The sequence below is a fragment of the Lactuca sativa genome, chromosome 8, assembly GCF_002870075.4.
Source record: "Lactuca sativa cultivar Salinas chromosome 8, Lsat_Salinas_v11, whole genome shotgun sequence".
Taxonomy (NCBI): domain Eukaryota; kingdom Viridiplantae; phylum Streptophyta; class Magnoliopsida; order Asterales; family Asteraceae; genus Lactuca; species Lactuca sativa.
Genome location: NC_056630.2, coordinates 228,300,542 through 228,321,308, shown reverse-complemented (window position 1 = coordinate 228,321,308; position 20,767 = coordinate 228,300,542).

Genomic DNA, 20,767 nt, shown 5'->3' with positions numbered 1-20,767 from the left:
CAACACGCCCGCGGTGTTCATGAACTACTCTCGAAGTAAGGAGGAGCATAACGATCATCTACGACAAGTCCTGGAAACCCTACGATCGGAGAAGCTATACGCGAAGTTCTCTAAGTGCGAATTTTGGATCCAAAGAGTCAAATTATTAGGACACGTGGTTAGCGAAGAAGGAATCCACATGGACCCAGCCAAGATTAAAGCTATTGAGAACTGGTCAACACCGAAGACGCCTATAGAAATTCGCCAATTTCTAGGGCTCGCTGGCTACTACCGCAGATTCATACAGAACTTCTCTTGAATCGCGAAACCCCTTACAACATTGACCCAGAAAGGCGTGGCCTTTGACTGGGGAGAGAAAAAAGAGAAGGCATTCCAAATCCTAAAACGAGCCTTATGCACCGCACCGATACTATCCCTCCCCGAAGTGACAGAAGATTTCGTGGTATACTACGATGCATCCAATCAAGGGCTCGGTTGTGTTCTGATGCAATGAGGTAAGGTCATCACCTACGCCTCAAGGCAGCTAAAGACATACGAGGTCAACTACACCACACACGACCTCGAACTAGGAGCGGTTGTGTTCACCCTAAAGATATGTAGACACTACCTGTACGGTACGAAGAGCACGATATACACCGACCACAAAAGCCTCCAACACATATTCAACCAGTATGAGCTCAATATGAGTCAACGACGATGGGTCGAGCTACTCAATGACTACGAATGCAAAATTCGTTATCATCCGGGTAAAGCCAATGTAGTAGCAGACACCCTAAGTTGAAAAGAATATTATGGTCAAAGAGTCAAGTCATTAACAATGACTATCCATTCACATCTATCCGCACAAATTAAGGAGGCTCAGCTCGAAGCCTTGAAACCTGAAAATGTGGCAGAAGAATCCCTGCGAGGAATGGATAAGAATTTGGAATTCAAGGGTGACGGAGCCTTATATCTCATGGACCGAATCTGGACACCGCGACATGGTGGCTTCAGAGACTCGTTCATGAGGGAAGCCCACAACACTCGATACTCCATTCACCCAGGTTCGGATAAGATGTATATGGATCTTAAAAAGTCATACTGGTGGCCTAACATGAAAGCAGAGATTGCTACCTTCGTGAGTAAGTGACTTACTTGTGCCAATGTCAAGGTCGAATACCAGAAACCATCAGGTCTACTACAACAAGTGGAGATACCTGAATGGAAGTAGGAACAAATCACTATGGAATTTATAACCAAACTAGCTAAGACAACGGGTGGGCTTGATACCATATGGGTCATCGTCGACAGATTGACCAAGTTCGCACACTTCCTACCCATCAAGGAAATAGACAAGATGGAGAAGCTCACAAGAACATATATTAGGGAGATCGTATGACTGCATGGTGTTCCTATATCTATTATCTCCGATAGGGATAATAGATTCACTTCGAGATTCTGGCAGTCACTGCAAAGCTCCTTAGGAACAAGGCTGGACATGAGTACAGCCTACCATCCACAGACCGACGGACAAAGTGAGAGAACTATCCAGACTCTGGAAGATATGTTGCGAGCCTGTGTGATCGACTTTGGTAAGGCATGGGATACCCACTTACCCCTTGTCGAGTTTTCCTACAACAACAGTTATCACACGAGCATCAAGGCTGATCCATTCGAAGCCCTCTTCGGCCGAAAGTGCAGGTCCCCTCTATGTTGGGCTGAGGTGGGTGAAACTCAGTTAGCTAAAGGACGAGTTCCTGACAGTGCTCTTATGGGTCCGGAGATCATTCGAGAAACGACAGAGAAGATCGTTCTTATTTGTGAACGATTGAAAGCCGCTAGAGACCGACAGAAAAGCTATGCAGATAAACGAAGAAAACCCTTGGAGTTCCAGGTGGGAGACCGAGTCCTTTTGAAAGTCTCACCCTGGAAAGGCATTATACGCTTTGGAAAGCGCGGAAAGCTGAATCCAAGATACATAGGGCGTTTCGAGATTCTCGCTAGAATCGGCCCCGTAGCTTACAAACTCAATCTACCCCGCGAGCTCAGTAACATACATCCTACCTTCCACGTGTTGAACTTGAAAAAGTGCCTATCCGACGAGAATCTTGTAATCCCACATGACAAGATCGAGATCAACGAAAGGCTCAACTTCGTGGAAGAACCTGCGGAGATTATGGATCGAGAGGTCAAACGAACAACACAAAGCCATATCCCAATTGTGAAAGTTCGCTGGAATGCCAAGCAAGGACCGGAGTTCACTTGGGAGCGCGAGGATCAAATGAAACTTAAATATCCTCATCTTTTTGCTTAGTTATTGTGTAATAACTTAGTTGTTTGAACTCTAATTTCAGGACGAAATTCCCTCTAACCGGGGGGGGGGGGGGGATGATGTGACAACCCGAAATTTCCATGTGTATAATTTCCACATTCAAACACTCCAAATATTAGTGGAAAATATTTTAGTACATTTTTGGCCGGATTTAAGTCCGTTTGGGATTTTATTTTATTTTTCGTCAAACGATTAAATAAAAGGAAGTGTCGTTATTAGTGAGGTGTAACGAGTAGAACAATCCAACACCTTAGCTAGGTGTTCACAGCCAAACAAGGGGTGTTTGGGCCATAAACACCCTCCTCCCAAGACTCATGCATATAGCATGAGTTTACCCACCTTGTCTTCATTTTTACACTTCCAACCTCAAGAACAACTAATTTTCTTTCAACTATCATCACACATTTCTTCCAAATCCACCAAAAATGTAAGTTTTCTTCCCTAAATTCGTTCATACAACACTAAATGTAGAGTTTATACATCATTTCATCCATGGATTTTTTATTTTTACTTAGATCTTCAAGCATCTTTAAAACACCAAGAACACACTAGTGTTTTTGGGTCCTAAAACACTCCTGCAAGCTTCCTATAAGCAAGTATACTTTCCTTAGCTAGTTATCTACTTAGTGTGCTTTCAAATCCATGGAATGAACCCCAAAACCCCTAAGAATATGGGTTTACGGTTTGGGAATCTCCCAAAACCGTAAACACCCCTAATAGGGGTTTTTTGATGCCTCAAACTCCTTCCAATGCTTGGCTAATGAACTAGGAACTTGAAAGAATGATCTAAGAACCACAAAACATGAAATGGATGGAGTAACCATGAGTTTATGGTAGTAAAGTCATGGGTTTACGGTAGTAAACTCCCAAACATGGTCCAAGGATCGTAAACTCCAAAAAGTGTGCCATTTCGAGCCCTAATCACTTTCTTAGCCCTTGACTCAACCCTAGGACCTTCTTTTGTGAAGCATAAGACCTTGAAGCACACAAACACACCATTCCCATGAGTTTACGGCTGTAAACTCATGGGGGAAATGGTTCAAAACCCGTAAACACCCCTAAGGGCTACCATTTGAAGTGTAAACTCCATAGTGAGGCCGTACACTCCTTAGATACAACCCATAGCACTCCTAGCACTTGAAACAAAGTGTTTTCATGCATTAGAGTGTATTTACTTACTTAATTAGTGATTAAATAAGTAATTAGATACATTTATGTATCACTATATGTTACATAAGATCCGTGTGTGTCCAAGTCCTCACTTGGCACCTAGCATCCTACCCGACACTTCCATCCACTCCACTCACTGCAGATGAGTTCATACCCCTTAATTGACCTTTTAAATGTTTCTAAATGCTTTTATGGGGGGGGGGGGGTATACAAGTTGAATCCAACAAGTTATAGATTCAACCACATGTGATTTATAACTTGCAACCAAAAAGGATTTTCTATACTTTTAACTGTTTTGCCAAAACAACTGCTTTAAATGTTTATCAAACTCATTTTTCGTTTTAAATTGTTATAAAACTATTTCCAAACTCTTTTTAAACTTCTTTTGTTCCCAAACTATATCTACATCAATATATTTATATAAGTCAGACTTGAAGGACTTAGTACTGATAGCTCGCCTTACTTCCTGTTCTTGTTTGATTGTGGACTTAGGGTATCTTGTTATCTGTCCGACTGTCGTTGGATTCTTAGTTATATATCATATATATTTGTGTTGGATATAAAAGTCTTCACTTTAGTTCAATACCTTTGTGTATCAAAGGCATGCATCTAACACCTCTATTTAACTATAATAGGTATAGTTAAGGTTTACCGCTCATTACTACTATTACCATGACACTCACTATAGTTAGTACTGTTATGAGTCTATACATGTTAAATACTATACAAGGAGAATACCATATACTATACAAGAGAACACTCAATACACGATACCAGAAAGTACATTATACTATAATACAAGAGAATATACTAAAACATAATGTGACATACTATTCCTTGATATGACACTTCACTATGCCTTCACCGTGTAACCAGAGTCTCCTAGAGGGAGAGCGGGCATTATGTGTATAGATCTATACGGGACAGACACTCCCACATCCCGACTTCTAGCAATAGTCGGAGCCGACTAGGACCAGGGGTGACAAAATGTCACCATACTACGTGTGACTTGGAGGGTCATCAGTTATTCGATTGTCAATTAGCATGGTTACATATGAGTTCACATTCAGACCTTTAATTAACACATTAAGAATTAAAGGCAAAACAGACTCATCGAGGTGTATTGTACATTTAATACTACATGGAGTCTGCATTTTTATCTCATTCAGCCGGCAGTGACACTGTTGGGGAAAAACATTATTTTCCCACTTAATTTACATGAATGAAGTCTAAAACTATATTTTTATAACTGATAGTCTCATTCGGAAAACTTTTACACTCCCAAAGGATCAAACTTGCAAATAATCAAGTCTTGGTAGAAGACTACTTTTACTGGAAAATATAGGATTTTCTAGAGATCATACTATTTTCAAACTTTGATAACAGTTTTTATATTACATGATTGTAAACGCTTTTATACAAGCAATGACACTAAATACTTATGAACTCACCAGCTTTATGCTGATACTCGTTTTCAAAATAACTTGTATTCTCAGGTCGTTAGTAGACAGGTACAGATGCAACTTTTGAGAAGATGGAGCACATACACGACTCCATTTTATTTTGATTATACTTTTGGTGTCTAACAAACTGTACAGAACATGCTTGCATTACAATTATTATATTAATGCAATGGATGTTGTTGCTTGTCTTTACTATTATGCATTGTTTTTATATTGTACATGACATCCTCCACCCCAGAACGTATTCCGCCGTTCTCAATTTTGGTATGTGACAAGGTCAATTGGGTGTTGACTTTGACCAGGATGTTGACTTTAGCTAGGGGTAAAATGGTCATTTTACCCTAAGTGTAGTTATCAGTTTTTTACTAAGTACCTTTATTGAAATTTATAGCCGAAGAGTCGTCGGAGCAGCAGACATAGATTTCTCACCCAGAGTCGCAGCAGTCAGTCACACGAGGTGAGTTTTTCCTCTAGTAAGGCACCAATGCCGAGCCGTTGTAGTAGTAGAGTATGTTGAGGTAATCCCGATGCATTTTATATGTTTCCGGACTTTGGTCCGATGTCGGGGCGGTCCCGAGATGTAGTTAAGTATACTTGATGTCGTTGTGATTCATGCATGTATATGTGTTATGTGTCCTGGACTCCAGTAAGATGTCGGTCATGCCCGAAGCAGTATATGCAATTATGATATATGTTATATGTTATTTGTTTCGGGCTTTACCCTGATGCCGGGGTAAGCCTGATGCAGATTATGTGATTATGTTATGAATGTGCCGGCGCAAGCCCGATGTCGGGGTGAGCCCGATGCCCGATGTGGTCGAATGTCGGGGTGAGCCCGATGCCGGACAGGAGTTTGATGTCGGGTAAGCCGATGCCGAGATTCATCCCGATGCAGTTGGGAGTAGTCCCATAGTTATGTTATTCGTTATATGTGCCTTGTATGGTATGTGGTAGTTTGGGGGAGCTCACTAAGCTTTATGCTTATAGTTTTCAGTTTTGGTTTTAGGTACTTCAGCTAGCAAAGGGAAGGGTTCGAGTTGATGGCATGGCACACACCACGGTTTTATTATCCTGGGAGCTTACTCTAATATTTTTAGATGAGATAGTTATATGTTGATAGATTTTATGAGATTTTGATATACATGGTTGATGTTTTTATTTTATGTTGGTAATATTATGTTGTTAAATGATTTTAAAAACGAAATTTTTGGCTTTTATTTTTGGGATGTTTCAAGTTGGTATCAGAGCCTTGGTTTGAGGGATTCGGGCACACTTTCGGGTGTGTCTAAACTCAAACTAAGGAAGTGGTATAAAGTTTTCAAAAGAAAGCCATGTTTATAAACGAAATTTGAAAATAGAAAAGAATTTTGAAAAGAGAAAATGATGTGGTGCATGCAATCAGCCGAGCTCAAGTAAGTACTCCTAAATTACCCATACAAGTTTATGCCATGTTATAATTATCAGCTTTATTAGAACCGCATGCTAGAATAGGACTAAGGATCTTGGAATGATGCCTTATGTGCCTATTATATGTGTTTTAACTTTATGATAATTGCATGCTAGTACAAAATTGTCAGTATGATAGCCAGAGTAGTAAATGCTTGATTATGTGTACTTGATGCTCGAATGCTGCTTGCTTTGTGTGCTTAGGAGTCTTAGTTATCTTTTACTAACTAGTAAATGAATATGTTACGTTACATATTGCAAGGATTAAATAATTTCAGAAGGTTAGGTCTAGCTTTATTGTGCAACTGTTGTCTGAGTCCAACTGTTGTAGGGTAGGATCTCTCATTCGAAGAATTATCTAGTCCGAGTGATATGTAATAGTATTCATGAGCTAGTTAGGAGGAGGTAGTAGAGACTTCTTGTGAAAACCGAAATTTCCATTCTGAACAAACCATATCAAGCCAATAGAAGTTAGAACAACTACAGAGAAATTCCAGACTTCGGGTATAAGTTTGACAGTTTTTCAGGATTTACACTTAAGGAGATATCAGGAGGGTGGATGCAATAGGGTTTTGTGCAACACTGTTATTTCAGTACTCTAGGATATTAGAGTTCATTCTGGGAATAAAAATATTTTCTGCCAAAAATCCCAGGACTATATATAGAAATCTGAACCAAAATAATTCATTAGTTACATTTCCAATTAGAGAAAAGCCAAAATTCTCTCTCACGGATCTTCGGGGTTTTATCCCAAATTGTGAGTACTTCAATCTAGTTGTATTATATAGCTTAGATTATGTTTTATAACCTTAAAATCGAATCAAAACCCCAAGATTTGGGAGTTTACCGCCCAAGAACACTTGGGGAGTAAACTCCATTTTAAGGGTCAAAAGTGTCCCAATGTCCCCCAAAGCCTTGGAACTCAAACTAGAAGCCACCAATACATGTTTAGACCACCAAATCAATTAGAAACAAAGGGTGAAAGTGAGTTCACGGACAAGGAGGTTCTTGGGCCGTGAACTCCATGTTTTTTGTGCCAAAATGCCCTAAAAATACCCCTTAAGCCAAGAGACTAATTTGAGCATGTACCTAAATGAGTTTAGGACTAGCTAACACACTTAGAACGCCAAGAGTAAGGTTTTCACGGCCCAAAAGGTTCTAGGGCCATGAACTCCATAATATGGTGCCAAATGGTACCATAAACTCTTCTAAAGCCTGTTACAAAAGCCTAGTTTTATTCCAAGTAAAATTAAGGACTTGAAAACACCATAAACATCCTCCCAAGGGAGATTACGGCTGTAATATCCAAGGGAATATGGTCCTAGGGCCATAAACTCCTAAAAGGAGTTATATTATGCCCTAAACTCTTCCATAGACCAAGCCATTAAGTAGAAATGCTTATTAAGGCCTTATAGAGCATCAAACATCAAATGGTGACCTAAGTATGAGCTTACGGCCGTAAACTCATGAGTTTACGACCGTAAACTCATTTGGTAGTGCCATTAGGGTCGTGAACTCCCTTATGGAGTTTTTCTTGAGCCCTACGCACAATAGCTTCCCCTACAAACACTTAGATGCAATCCTAGAGGCTAATAACACTTGATAAAGGTGTTTAGCATGTCCTAGGGTGTCTTGACTTGTTTATTAGTTATTTATAGACTAATTTGTTAAATATATGTGAAATTATATGTTAAATAGGATCATAGAGTGTGTTCAAGACTTCACTTGGCACCTAGCGGTCCTACCTCTTCAGTTCATTCGTATCACCCACAACAGGTGAGTTCATACCCCTTAATCAATGTTTTAACTATTTTTAAATGTTTTATGGGGAGGGGATACAAGTTGAATCATGCTACTTATTATATCAATCACATGTGATTAATAAGCAACATTCAAGTGATTTACTACTCATTAGCCGTTTTACCAAACAGTTTCCTTCAAATGATTTTCATAAACACTTTATATGTTTAAAACTCCTTATTACGCTGTACATTTTACTCTGTATATTACATTTCAAACTTATTTACAATTGTGTTTCAAACAAATTTTTCTTTATACTAAACCGTTTTATCAAACCCATGCCTTCAAAACCCTTTTATAGATAGACATCAAGTCGAGCTTTTCTTAGAAAATATTTATGTTCAAAGGTTTTTATAAAAATTATTTTATGCTTTTATATTATAAATTGCATGCCTCTATATGTATGGTTATATAAGAAATGTTTAAAAGACTTAGGAAGGCTATCCACCCTATTTCCTTTTCGCACTTGAGATGTGGTCTGGTGGGATATCGGGTACCGTCCGAAGGTCGTTTAAATATTAGTTATGTATCATGTGTACATATATAGTCATAAAGGTCTTTCCAGTTCAGCCAATGCCCTTGGATAGCAAGGGTATACATCCATGTTCATACGTACCAGTTATATTACTAGTAAGCTACCATATGGGTACTTCAGGAAGATACTAGAACTATTACTAGAACGCGATATCATACAATGAGTCAGTTCATTCATGAGTCAATACTTGCAAGATAGAGAGAACATACATTACAGCTAGAACATTACAGTACATTACTATACAATTACATGATTACGTTTACATAGAGATTTTGTTATAAGCATGCCTATATTTGTATAGTTATATAAGTAATGTTTAAAAGACTTAGGAAGGCTATCCACCTTGTTTCCTTTTCCTCGATTTGGATGTGGTCTGATAGGATATCGGGTACCGTCCGAAGGTCGTTTAAGCATTAGTTATATATCATGTATACATATATGGGCATAATAGTTCCTTTCAGTCAGTTCAGTACCTTTGGGTAGCAATGGCATACGTTCATATACATTACATTGCTATGAGTACATATACAACTATACTAGAGGAAGAACATATACAACTATACTAGAAAGAGAACATATACAACGATACTAGAACGAGTAAGAATACATTACATATACATAGATACGTTGACAAAATTGTGATCCTGTATCGGAGCATGACTTAAATGTCATGGCCCGAGTTGTAGCCAGAGTCTCTTGGAGGGAGAGTGTGAGTTTACGTATAGATCTATACTGGATTGACTATCCTACACCTTGCTGCTAGCTACAGCTGGACCTGCAGGTCTGCGGGTGCCAAACGTCATTTCTTTTTACGACCATACGTATGTCGTTGTTACCAGTCAATAGTATGGTGCAATTAATCACATGATACCTTAATATAAATCCGGTTTAAGGTAGTTAGTACAACAGTAGTTCCTATAATACAACACTACAGTACTACATTAATTTCCCCTTTTCATATATTTAGTGATCATTTCACTTAAACATTAAATGTAAAAGCTATATTTTGTTAATGATAGTTACACTTGGGAAAATTACACACTTTTACAAGAAACGAACATTTAGAACAGTTAAGTCTTGGTAGAAGACTACATTGAAAACAGTTAGGTCTTGGTAGAAGACACCCTTTATATAATAGTAGGAATCATAGGGATTTCTAGGGTTTTTCAAACGTTTACAGTTGTTTTACAAACATTTTTACACTTACCGTTCACATACAAATTCTTACATACAAATTAAGACACTAAAATACTTATGATCTCACCAGCTTCAAAGCTGATACTTGCTTTCAAAATTACTTGTATCCTCAGGTCGTCAATAGACAGGTACAGATGCAAGGTTTAGAGAAGATGGAGCTCGGTCAAGACTCATCTTTCATTTTGATTTATGCTTTAGTGTCTATTATAATTTGATAGAACACACTTGTATAATAACTATATTATTAATGCAATGGATGATGTTGTTGCTTGTTTACTACTTTACATTGTTGTGATACTGTACATGACATCCTCCACCCCAGAACGTTTCCGCCGTTCTTGGTTTTGGGGTGTGACACTTCTTATGCAGCTGATAGCGGATAGTAGGTTAGTGATTTCCCTAGGCAAGCCTAGGATGAGAGTAGCAAAGAGGTGTAGCAGTAGAAGGGACTTGGTGGAGTCAAGGCAGTTCTTGAGGAAAGTACGAATAGATGTGGAAGGTAGTATGGGCCCGTACAACTGAAAGCAGAGGATCCGTACTCGAATCAAGGAAGGCTGAGACAAGACCAGGGAACTTGTAGTAGATGTGATCCCTCGAGTTACATTGTATTCTGACGTTTTCCATTATGTTTTTTTTTTCAGAATGGTGGTTTTACGCCCTAGACCAGCAGTCAGCAGTTCAGGTGCCGAAGAGGGATCAGGTTCAGGCTCTAGAGTCGAGCATTTAGATGACCAGACTAGAGAGTTCGTCTCCTCAGAGATCCTGCGTAGCATACTTGAGTAGACTCCTATTATCTTTGGTTCCATCAAGGAGGGTATTATGGAGCTTATGGATGAGAGATTGAGTGTGTTTTGCACTGAGGTGGCGGCCATGATGGGGTCGCGCACGCTCACGTTCATAAATTTTAGGGCATGGGGAGATCCTGATTACTAGGGGGCTCGAGACCCCATTGCTAGTAGCAGATAGTTGGCAGATGCCGCCAACGCATTCCGCACCACCAGGTGTCCCGAGGGAGACAAGGTTAGGCTCGCGTCCTGTATATTGAAGGGCAAGGCATGAGATTGGTGGGAGGAGGTTGGACAGAAATTGGAGGTGACACTGTGTTGGATGCTATGACCTGGAGTGACCTCACGACCAGGTTCAGAGCCGAATTCGCACCTATTATTTAGGTGTAGAAGCTTGCTAGGGAGTTTCAGGACCTCCGTCAGACGGCGGAGATTACCGCCAAGTTTAGGGAGAGAGCCCTTCTTGTTCCGTAGTATGTGGTGAACGAGGAGATAAAAAAGGCCCGATATCATGAGATGTTGCGGAGTTATATCCACCAGTTTGTGAGCCGATCCAGCTACAAGACGCTGGAGGATATGATAGCGAGGGCGAGAGAGAGAGAGAGAGAAAGAGAGAGATAGTTGGATTTAGAGATGGAAAGGAAGAGGAAACTAGAGGAGGTTCAGTCAGGAGGTTCGGGCAAGAAGCCCAAGGTACCAGATCACAAATCTCGGAGCCAGTTGAGCCACGCTCGTTGTGGCAAATGCGGCAGGATGCACGAGGGAGCGTGCAAGGCAGGGAATTCGGGCTGCTACAAGTGCGGCCGAACTGGTCACATGAGCCGATATTACACAACTAGTAGCACCACCACACCAACATCAGACCTGCTTTGCTTTCAGTGCAATCAGAGGGAACAAAAGCGGTCCTAGTGCCCAAGTTAAGCAGTAGCAGAGAAGGTGGTAGCACCTTCTCTTGCCACTTTGAGGATTACAGATGGTCGTCAAGGTCGGGCGGAGGCGCCTACGGCGTGGAGCAGGTCCTTTCAGCTTACTGTAGTGGAGGCAGGAGCAGCTCCTGACGTGGTGACGGGTGTGTACCTTTCTCTTATCTCTGTATTTGATATTGTTTTGTTTCTCATGTTTATGTGTTTGTTTATAGGTTCGTTCTTAGTGAATGACATTTCAACTATGGTATTGCTTGATTCAGGGGCTACCCGATCATTTGTGTCGCTTTCACTTAGCATATGATTCAGTAGAGCTCCGGGGGAGCTGGATTGCCCACTCGATGTTGAGATAGCCGATGACAGGACCGTCAAGGTTGTGAGAGTTCATATAGGATGTACACTACGATTGTTTGATGAGCAGTTCTCAGTGGATTTGGTTCCTATTCCCCTGCGAGGGAATAAGGTTATAGTAGGTATGGACTGATTGAGCCCCAATGGGGAAATGATAGATTGTGAGCTGCAGTTAGTGAGGGTTCACACACCTAGTGGGGGAGAGCTAGTGATTCAGGGCGAGAGGCCACAACACGGACCGATTCTTTGTTCAACGATGAGAGTAAGGCGCTACTTCCAACAGGGATGCACATGATTCATCGCCTATGTCATGGATACCCGAGAAAAGGGTAAAGAGATAGTTGATGGTGTACCGGTAGTACGAGAGTACCCGGACGTATTCCCGGAGGATTTGCCTGGGATACCTTCGGAGAGACAGGTTGAGTTTTGGATTGACCTGGTCCCTGGTGTGGCTCCGATAGCCAAGGCACCGTATTGGTTGGATCTTCTCGAGATGCAGGAATTGTGTACGCAGTTTGAGGAGCTGCTAGACAAGGGTTTTATCAGGCCGGGCAGTTCGCCTTGGGGAGCCCCGATACTGTTTGTGAAGAAGAAGGATGGGTCGCACGTATGTGCATAGATTACCGGGAGCTGAATAAGGTAACTGTGAAGAACTGTTACCCACTCCCGAGGATAGATGATTTGTTCGACCAGCTTCAGGGAGCATCTTGGTTTTCCAAGATTGATCTACAGTCCGGATATCACCAGGTGCGGGCCAGAGATGATGATGTGCAGAAGACCGCTTTTAGGACCCGCTATGGTCATTATGAGTTTGTGGTGATTCCGTTTGGGCTCACCAATGCTCCTTCCACATTCATGGATCTCATGAATCGTGTGTGCAGACCGATGTTGGATAGGTCTGTAATAGTATTCATTGACGGCATCTTGGTTTATTCCAAGACTTAGAAGCAGCATGAGGATCACCTGAGGGAGGTGCTAGAGACCTTAAGGAGGGATATAATTTTTGCAAAGTTCTCCAAGTGCGAGTTCTGGTTGCGCGAGGTGCAGTTTCTGGGGCACCTCGTCAACCAGAAGGGTTTATTAGTTGATCCGGCCAAGATAAAGGTCGTGATGCAGTGGGAGGTCCCGTGGTCTCCATCCGAGATTCAGAGCTTCCTGGGTTTGGTAGGGTATTATAGGAAATTTATGTAGGACTTCTCCAAGATAGCAGTTCCGCTGACCCGACTAACCAAGAAGTCGATGGTGTTTTGCTGGGGTCCTGAGCAGCAGTCAGCCGTCAAGACGCTCAAACAGCGACTGTGCGAAGCACCGATTCTCACCCTACTAGAGGGAGTAGATGACTTCGTAGTCTACTATGACACTTTAATCACAAGTATGGGAGCATTGTTGATGCAGCGGGGGCATGTGCTAGCTTATGCTTCGCGACAGTTGAATCCTCACAAGGCTAACTACCCGACACATGATTTAGAGCTGGCGGCGGTGGTGTTCGCCCTCATGATTTGGCGGAATTACCTCTACGGGGTCCGGTGTACTATCTACACATATCACAAGAGTTTAAGGTACGTCATGGATCAACTGAATCTGAACATGAGGTAGCATAGGTGGTTAGACGTGGTTAAGGATTACGATTGTGAGATCCTTTACCACCCGGGTAAGGCCAACGTAGTGGCTGACGCCCTGAGCCGCAAGGCGGTAGCGGCTTCGATCCGAGATATTTGTTTGAGGATGACAGTGATTACTCCACTGTTGGAGCAGATTAGGGAGGCGCCGGTTGAGGGCCTAAAGGAGGAGTGCCAGAAGTGCGAGAGGATAGATGCCGCCAACGCATTCCGCACCACCAGGTGTCGCGAGGGGGACAAGGTTAGGCTCGCATCCTGTATATTGAAGGGCAGGGCATGAGATTGGTGGGAGGAGGTTGGAGAGAAATTGGAGATGACACTGTGTTGGATGCTATGACCTGGAGTGACCACACGACCAGGTTCAGAGCCGAATTCGCACCTATTATTTAGGTGCAGAAGCTTGCTAGGGAGTTTCAGGACCTCCGTCAGACGGCGGAGATTACCGCCAAGTTTAGGGAGAGAGCCCTTCTTGTTCCGTAGTATGTGGTGAACGAGGAGAATAAAAAGGCCCGATATCATGAGATGTTGCGGAGTGATATCCACCAGTTTGTGAGCCGATCCAGCTGCAAGACGCTGGAGGATATGATAGCGAGGGCGAGAGAGAGTGCGAGAGAGAGAGTTGGATTTAGAGATGGAGAGGAAGAGGAAACTAGAGGAGGTTCAGTCAGGAGGTTCGGGCAAGAAGCCCAAGGTACCAGATCACAAATCTCAGAGCCAGTTGAGCCACGCTCGTTGTGGCAAATGCGGCAGGATGCACGAGGGAGCGTGCAAGGCAGGGATTCGGGCTGCTACAAGTGCGGCCGAATTGGTCACATGAGCCGATATTACACAACTACTAGCACCACCACACCAACATCAGACCTGATTTGCTTTCAGTGCAATCAGAGGGAACAAAAGCGGTCCCAGTGCCCAAGTTTAGCAGCAGCAGAGAAGGTGGTGGCACCTTCTCTTGCCACTTTGAGGATTACAGATGGTCGTCAAGGTCGGGCGGAGGCGCATATGGCATGGAGCAGGTCCTTTCAGCTTACTGTAGTGGAGGCAGGAGCAGCTCCTGACGTGGTGACGGGTGTGTACCTTTCTCTTATCTATGTATTTGATATTGTTTTTTTTCTTATATTTATGTGTTTGTTTATAGGTTCGTTCTTAGTGAACGACATTTCAGCTATGGTATTGCTTGATTCAGGAGCTATCCGATCATTTGTATCGTTTTCACTTAGCAAATGATTCAGTAGAGCTCTGGGGAGCTGGATTGCCCACTCGATGTTGAGATAGCCGATGACAGGACCGTCAAGGTTGTGAGAGTTCATAGAGGATGTACACTACGATTGTTTGATGAGCAGTTCTCAATGGATTTGGTTCCTATTTCCCTGCGAGGGAATAAGGTTATAGTAGCTATGGACTGATTGAGCCCCAATGGGGAAATGATAGATTGTGAGCTGCAGTTAGTGAGGGTTCACACACTTAGTGGGGGAGAGCTAGTGATTCAGGGCGAGAGGCCACAACACGGACCGATTCTTTGTTCAACGATGAGAGTAAGGCGCTACTTCCAACAGGGATGCACAGGATTCATCGCCTATGTCATGGATACCCGAGATAAGGGTAAAGAGATAGTTGATGGTGTACCGGTAGTATGAGAGTACCCGGACATATTCCCGGAGGATTTGCCTGGGATACCTTCGGAGAGACAGGTTGAGTTTTGGATTGACCTGGTCCCTGGTGCGGCTCCGATAGCCAAGGCACCGTATTGGTTGGATCTTCTCGAGATGCAGGAATTGTCTACGCAGTTTGAGGAGCTGCTAGACAAGGGTTTTATCAGGCCGGGCAGTTCGCCTTGGGGAGCCCCGATACTGTTTGTGAAGAAGAAGGATGGGTCGCACGTATGTGCATAGATTACCGGGAGCTGAATAAGGTAACTGTGAAGAACTGTTACCCACTCCCAAGGATAGATAATTTGTTCGACCAGATTCAGGGAGCATCTTGGTTTTCCAAGATTGATCTACAGTCCGAATATCACCAGGTGCGGGCCAGAGATGATGATGTGCAGAAGACCGCTTTTAGGACCCGCTATGGTCATTATGAGTTTGTGGTGATTCCGTTTGGGCTCACCAATGCTCCTTCCACATTCATGGATCTCATGAATCGTGTGTGCAGACCGATGTTGGATAGGTCTGTAATAGTATTCATTGACGACATCTTGGTTTATTCCAAGACTTAGGAGCAGCATGAGGATCACCTGAGGGAGGTGCTAGAGACCTTGAGGAGGGATATAATTTTTGCAAAGTTCTCCAAGTGCGAGTTCTGGTTGCGCGAGGTGCAGTTTCTAGGGCACCTCGTCAACCAGAAGGGTTTATTAGTTGATCCGGCCAAGATAGAGGTCATGATGCATTGGGAGGTCCCGTGGTCTCCATCCGAGATTCAGAGCTTCCTGGGTTTGGTAGGGTATTATAGGAGATTTATCTAGGACTTCTCCAAGATAGCAGTTCCGCTGACCCGACTAACCAAGAAGTCGATGGTGTTTTGCTGGGGTCCTGAGCAGCAGTCAGCCGTCAAGACGCTCAAACAGCGACTGTGCGAAGCACCGATTCTCACCCTACTAGAGGGAGTAGATGACTTCGTAGTCTACTATGACGCTTTAATCACAAGTATGGGAGCATTGTTGATGCAGCGGGGGCGTGTGCTAGCTTATGCTTCACGACAGTTGAATCCTCACGAGGCTAACTACCCGACACATGATTTAGAGCTGGCGGAGGTGGTGTTCGCCCTCAAGATTTGGCGGAATTACCTCTACGGGGTCCGGTGTACTATCTACACATATCACAAGAGTTTAAGGTACGTCATGGATCAACTGAATCTGAACATGAGGTAGCATAGGTGGTTAGACGTGGTTAAGGATTACGATTGTGAGATCCTTTACCACCCGGGTAAGGCCAACGTAGTGGCTGACGCCCTGAGCCGCAAGGCGGTAGCGGCTTCGATCCGAGATATTTGTTTGAGGATGACAGTGATTACTCCACTGTTGGAGCAGATTAGGGAGGCGCCGGTTGAGGGCCTAAAGGAGGAGTGCCAGAAGTGCGAGAGGATAGATGCCGCCAACGCATTCCGCACCACCAGGTGTCCCGAGGGGGACAAGGTTAGGCTCGCGTCCTGTATATTGAAGGGCAGGGCATGAGATTGGTGGGAGGAGGTTGGACAGAAATTGGAGATGACACTGTGTTGGATGCTATGACCTGGAGTGACCTCACGACCAGGTTCAGAGCCGAATTCGCACCTATTATTTAGGTGCAGAAGCTTGCTAGGGAGTTTCAGGACCTTCGTCAGACGGCGGAGATTACCGCCAAGTTTAGGGAGAGAGCCCTTCTTGTTCCGTAGTATGTGGTGAACGAGGAGATAAAAAAGGCCCGATATCATGAGATGTTGTCGAGTGATATCCACCAGTTTGTGAGCCGATCCAGCTGCAAGACGCTGGAGGATATGATAGCGAGGGCGAGAGAGCGAGCGAGAGAGAGAGAGAGAGAGAGAGAGAGAGTTGGATTTAGAGATGGAGAGGAAGAGGAAACTAGAGGAGGTTCAGTCAGGAGGTTCGGGCAAGAAGCCCAACGTACCAGATCACAAATCTCGGAGCCAGTTGAGCCACGCTCGTTGTGGCAAATGCGGCAGGATGCACGAGGGAGCGTGCAAGTCAGGGAATTCGGGCTGCTACAAGTGCGGCCGAACTTGTCACATGAGCCGATATTACACAACTACTAGCACCACCACACCAACATCAGACCTGATTTGCTGTCAGTGCAATCAGAGGGAACAAAAGCGGTCCCAGTGCCCAAGTTTAGCAGCAGCAGAGAAGGTGGTAGCACCTTCTCTTGCCACTTTGAGGATTACAGATGGTCGTCAAGGTCGGGCGGAGGCGCCTATGGCATGGAGCAGGTCCTTTCAGCTTACTGTAGTGGAGGCAGGAGCAGCTCCTGACGTGGTGACGGGTGTGTACCTTTCTCTTATCTCTGTATTTGATATTGTTTTGTTTCTCATGTTTATGTGTTTGTTTATAGGTTCGTTGTTAGTGAACGACATTTCAGCTATGGTATTGCTTGATTCAGGAGCTATCCGATCATTTGTGTCGCTTTCACTTAGCAAATGATTCAGTAGAGCTCTGGGGAGCTGGATTGCCCACTCGATGTTGAGATAGCCGATGACAGGACCGTCAAGGTTGTGAGATTTCATAGAGGATGTACACTACGGTTGTTTGATGAGCAGTTCTCAGTGGATTTGGTTCCTATTCCCCTGCGAGGGAATAAGGTTATAGTAGGTATGGACTGATTGAGCCCTAATGGGGAAATGATAGATTGTGAGCTGCAGTTAGTGAGGGTTCACACACCTACTGGGGGAGAGCTAGTGATTCAGGGCGAGAGGCCACAACACGGACCGATTCTTTGTTCAACGATGAGAGTAAGGCGCTACTTCCAATGGGGATGCACATGATTCATCGCCTATGTCATGGATACCCGAGATAAGGGTAAAGATATAGTTGATGGTGTACCGGTAGTACGAGAGTACCCGGACGTATTCCCGGAGGATTTGCCTGGGATACCTTCGGAGAGACAGGTTGAGTTTTGGATTGACCTGGTCCCTGGTGCGGCTCCGATAGCCAAGGCACCGTATTGGTTGGATCTTCTCGAGATGCAGGAATTGTCTACGCAGTTTGAGGAGCTGCTAGACAAGGGTTTTATCAGGCCGGGCAGTTCGCCTTGGGGAGCCCCGATACTGTTTGTGAAGAAGAAGGATGGGTCGCACGTATGTGCATAGATTACCGGGAGCTGAATAAGGTAACTGTGAAGAACTGTTACCCACTCCCGAGGATAGATGATTTGTTCGACCAGCTTCAGGGAGCATCTTGGTTTTCCAAGATTGATCTACAATCCGGATATCACCAGGTGCGGGCCAGAGATGATGATGTGCAGAAGACCGCTTTTAGGACCCGCTATGGTCATTATGAGTTTGTGGTGATTCCGTTTGGGCTCACCAATGCTCCTTCCACATTCATGGATCTCATGAATCGTGTGTGCAGCATGAGGATCACCCGAGGGAGGTGCTAGAGACCTTGAGGAGGGATATAATTTTTGCAAAGTTCTCCAAGTGCGAGTTCTGGTTGCACGAGGTGCAGTTTCTAGCGCACCTCGTCACCCAGAAGGGTTTATTAGTTGATCCGGCCAAGATAGAGGTCATGATGCATTGGGAGGTCCCGTGGTCTCCATCCGAGATTCAGAGCTTCCTGGGTTTGGTAGGGTATTATAGGAGATTTATCTAGGACTTCTCCAAAATAGCAGTTCCGCTGACCCGACTAACCAAGAAGTCGATGGTGTTTCGCTGGGGTCCTAAGCAGCAGTCAGCCGTCAAGACGCTCAAACAGCGACTATGCGAAGCACCGATTCTCACCCTACTAGAGGGAGTAGATGACTTCGAAGTCTACTATGACGCTTTAATCACAAGTATGGTAGCATTGTTGATGCAGCGGGGGCGTGTGCTAGCTTATGCTTCGCGACAGTTGAATCCTCACGAGGCTAACTACCCAACACATGATTTAGAGCTGGCGGCGGTGGTGTTCGCCCTCAAGATTTGAAGGAATTACCTCTACGGGGTCCGGTGTACTATCTACACATATCACAAGAGTTTAAGGTACGTCATGGATCAACTGAATCTGAACATGAGGTAGCATAGGTGGTTAGACGTGGTTAAGTATTACGATTGTGAGATCCTTTACCACCCGGGTAAGGCCAACGTAGTGGCTGACGCCCTGAGCCGCAAGGCGGTAGCGGCTTCGATCCGAGATATTTGTTTGAGGATGACAGTGATTACTCCACTGTTGGAGCAGATTAGGGAGGCGCCGATTGAGGGCCTAAAGGAGGAGTGCCAGAAGTGCGAGAGGATAGATGCCGTCAACGCATTCTGCACCACCAGGTGTCGCGAGGGGGACAAGGTTAGGCTCGCGTCCTGTATATTGAAGGGCAGGGCATGAGATTGGTGGGAGGAGGTTGGAGAGAAATTGGAGATGACACTGTGTTGGATGCTATGACCTGGAGTGACCTCACGACCAGGTTCAGAGCCGAATTCGCACCTATTATTTAGGTGCAGAAGCTTGCTAGGGAGTTTCAGGACCTCCGTCAGACGGCGGAGATTACCGCCAAGTTTAGGGAGAGAGCCCTTCTTGTTCCGTAGTATGTGGTGAACGAGGAGATAAAAAAGGCCCGATATCATGAGATGTTGCGGAGTTATATCCACCAGTTTGTGAGCCAATCCAGCTACAAGACGCTGGAGGATATGATAGCGAGGGCGAGAGAGAGAGAGAGAGAGAGAGAGAGAGAGAGAGAGAGAGAGAGAGTTGGATTTAGAGATGGAGTGGAAGAGGAAACTAGAGGAGGTTCATTCAGGAGGTTCGGGCAAGAACCCAAGGTACCAGATCACAAATCTCGGAGCCAGTTGAGCCACGCTCGTTGTGGCAAATGCGGCAGGATGCACGAGGGAGCGTGCAAGGCAGGGAATTCGGGCTGCTACAAGTGCGGCCGAACTGGTCACATGAGCCGATATTACACAACTAGTAGCATCACCACACCAACATCAGACCTGATTTGCTTTCAGTGCAATCAGAGGGAACAAAAGCTGTCCTAGTGCCCAAGTTTAGCAACAACAGTGAAGGTGGTAGCACTTTCTCTTGCCACTTTGAGGATTACAGATGGTCGTCAAGGTCGGGCGGAGCTGCCTACGGTGTGGAGCAGGTCCTTTCAGCTTACTGTAGTGGAGGCAGGAGCAGCTCCTGACGTGGTGATGGGTGTGTACCTTTCTCTTATCTCTGTATTTGATATTGTTTTGTTTCTCATGTTTATGTGTTTGTTTATAGGTTCGTTCTTAGTAAACGACATTTCAGCTATGGTATTGCTTGATTCAGGAGCTATCCGATCATTTGTGTCGCTTTCACTTAGCAAATGATTCAGTAGAGCTCCGGGGGAGCTGGATTGCCCACTCGATGTTGAGATAGCCGATGACAGGACCGTCAAGGTTGTGAGAGTTCATAGAGGATGTACACTACGATTGTTTGATGAGCAGTTCTCAGTGGATTTGGTTCCTATTCCCCTGCGAGGGAATAAGGTTATAGTAGGTATGGACTGATTGAGCCCCAAT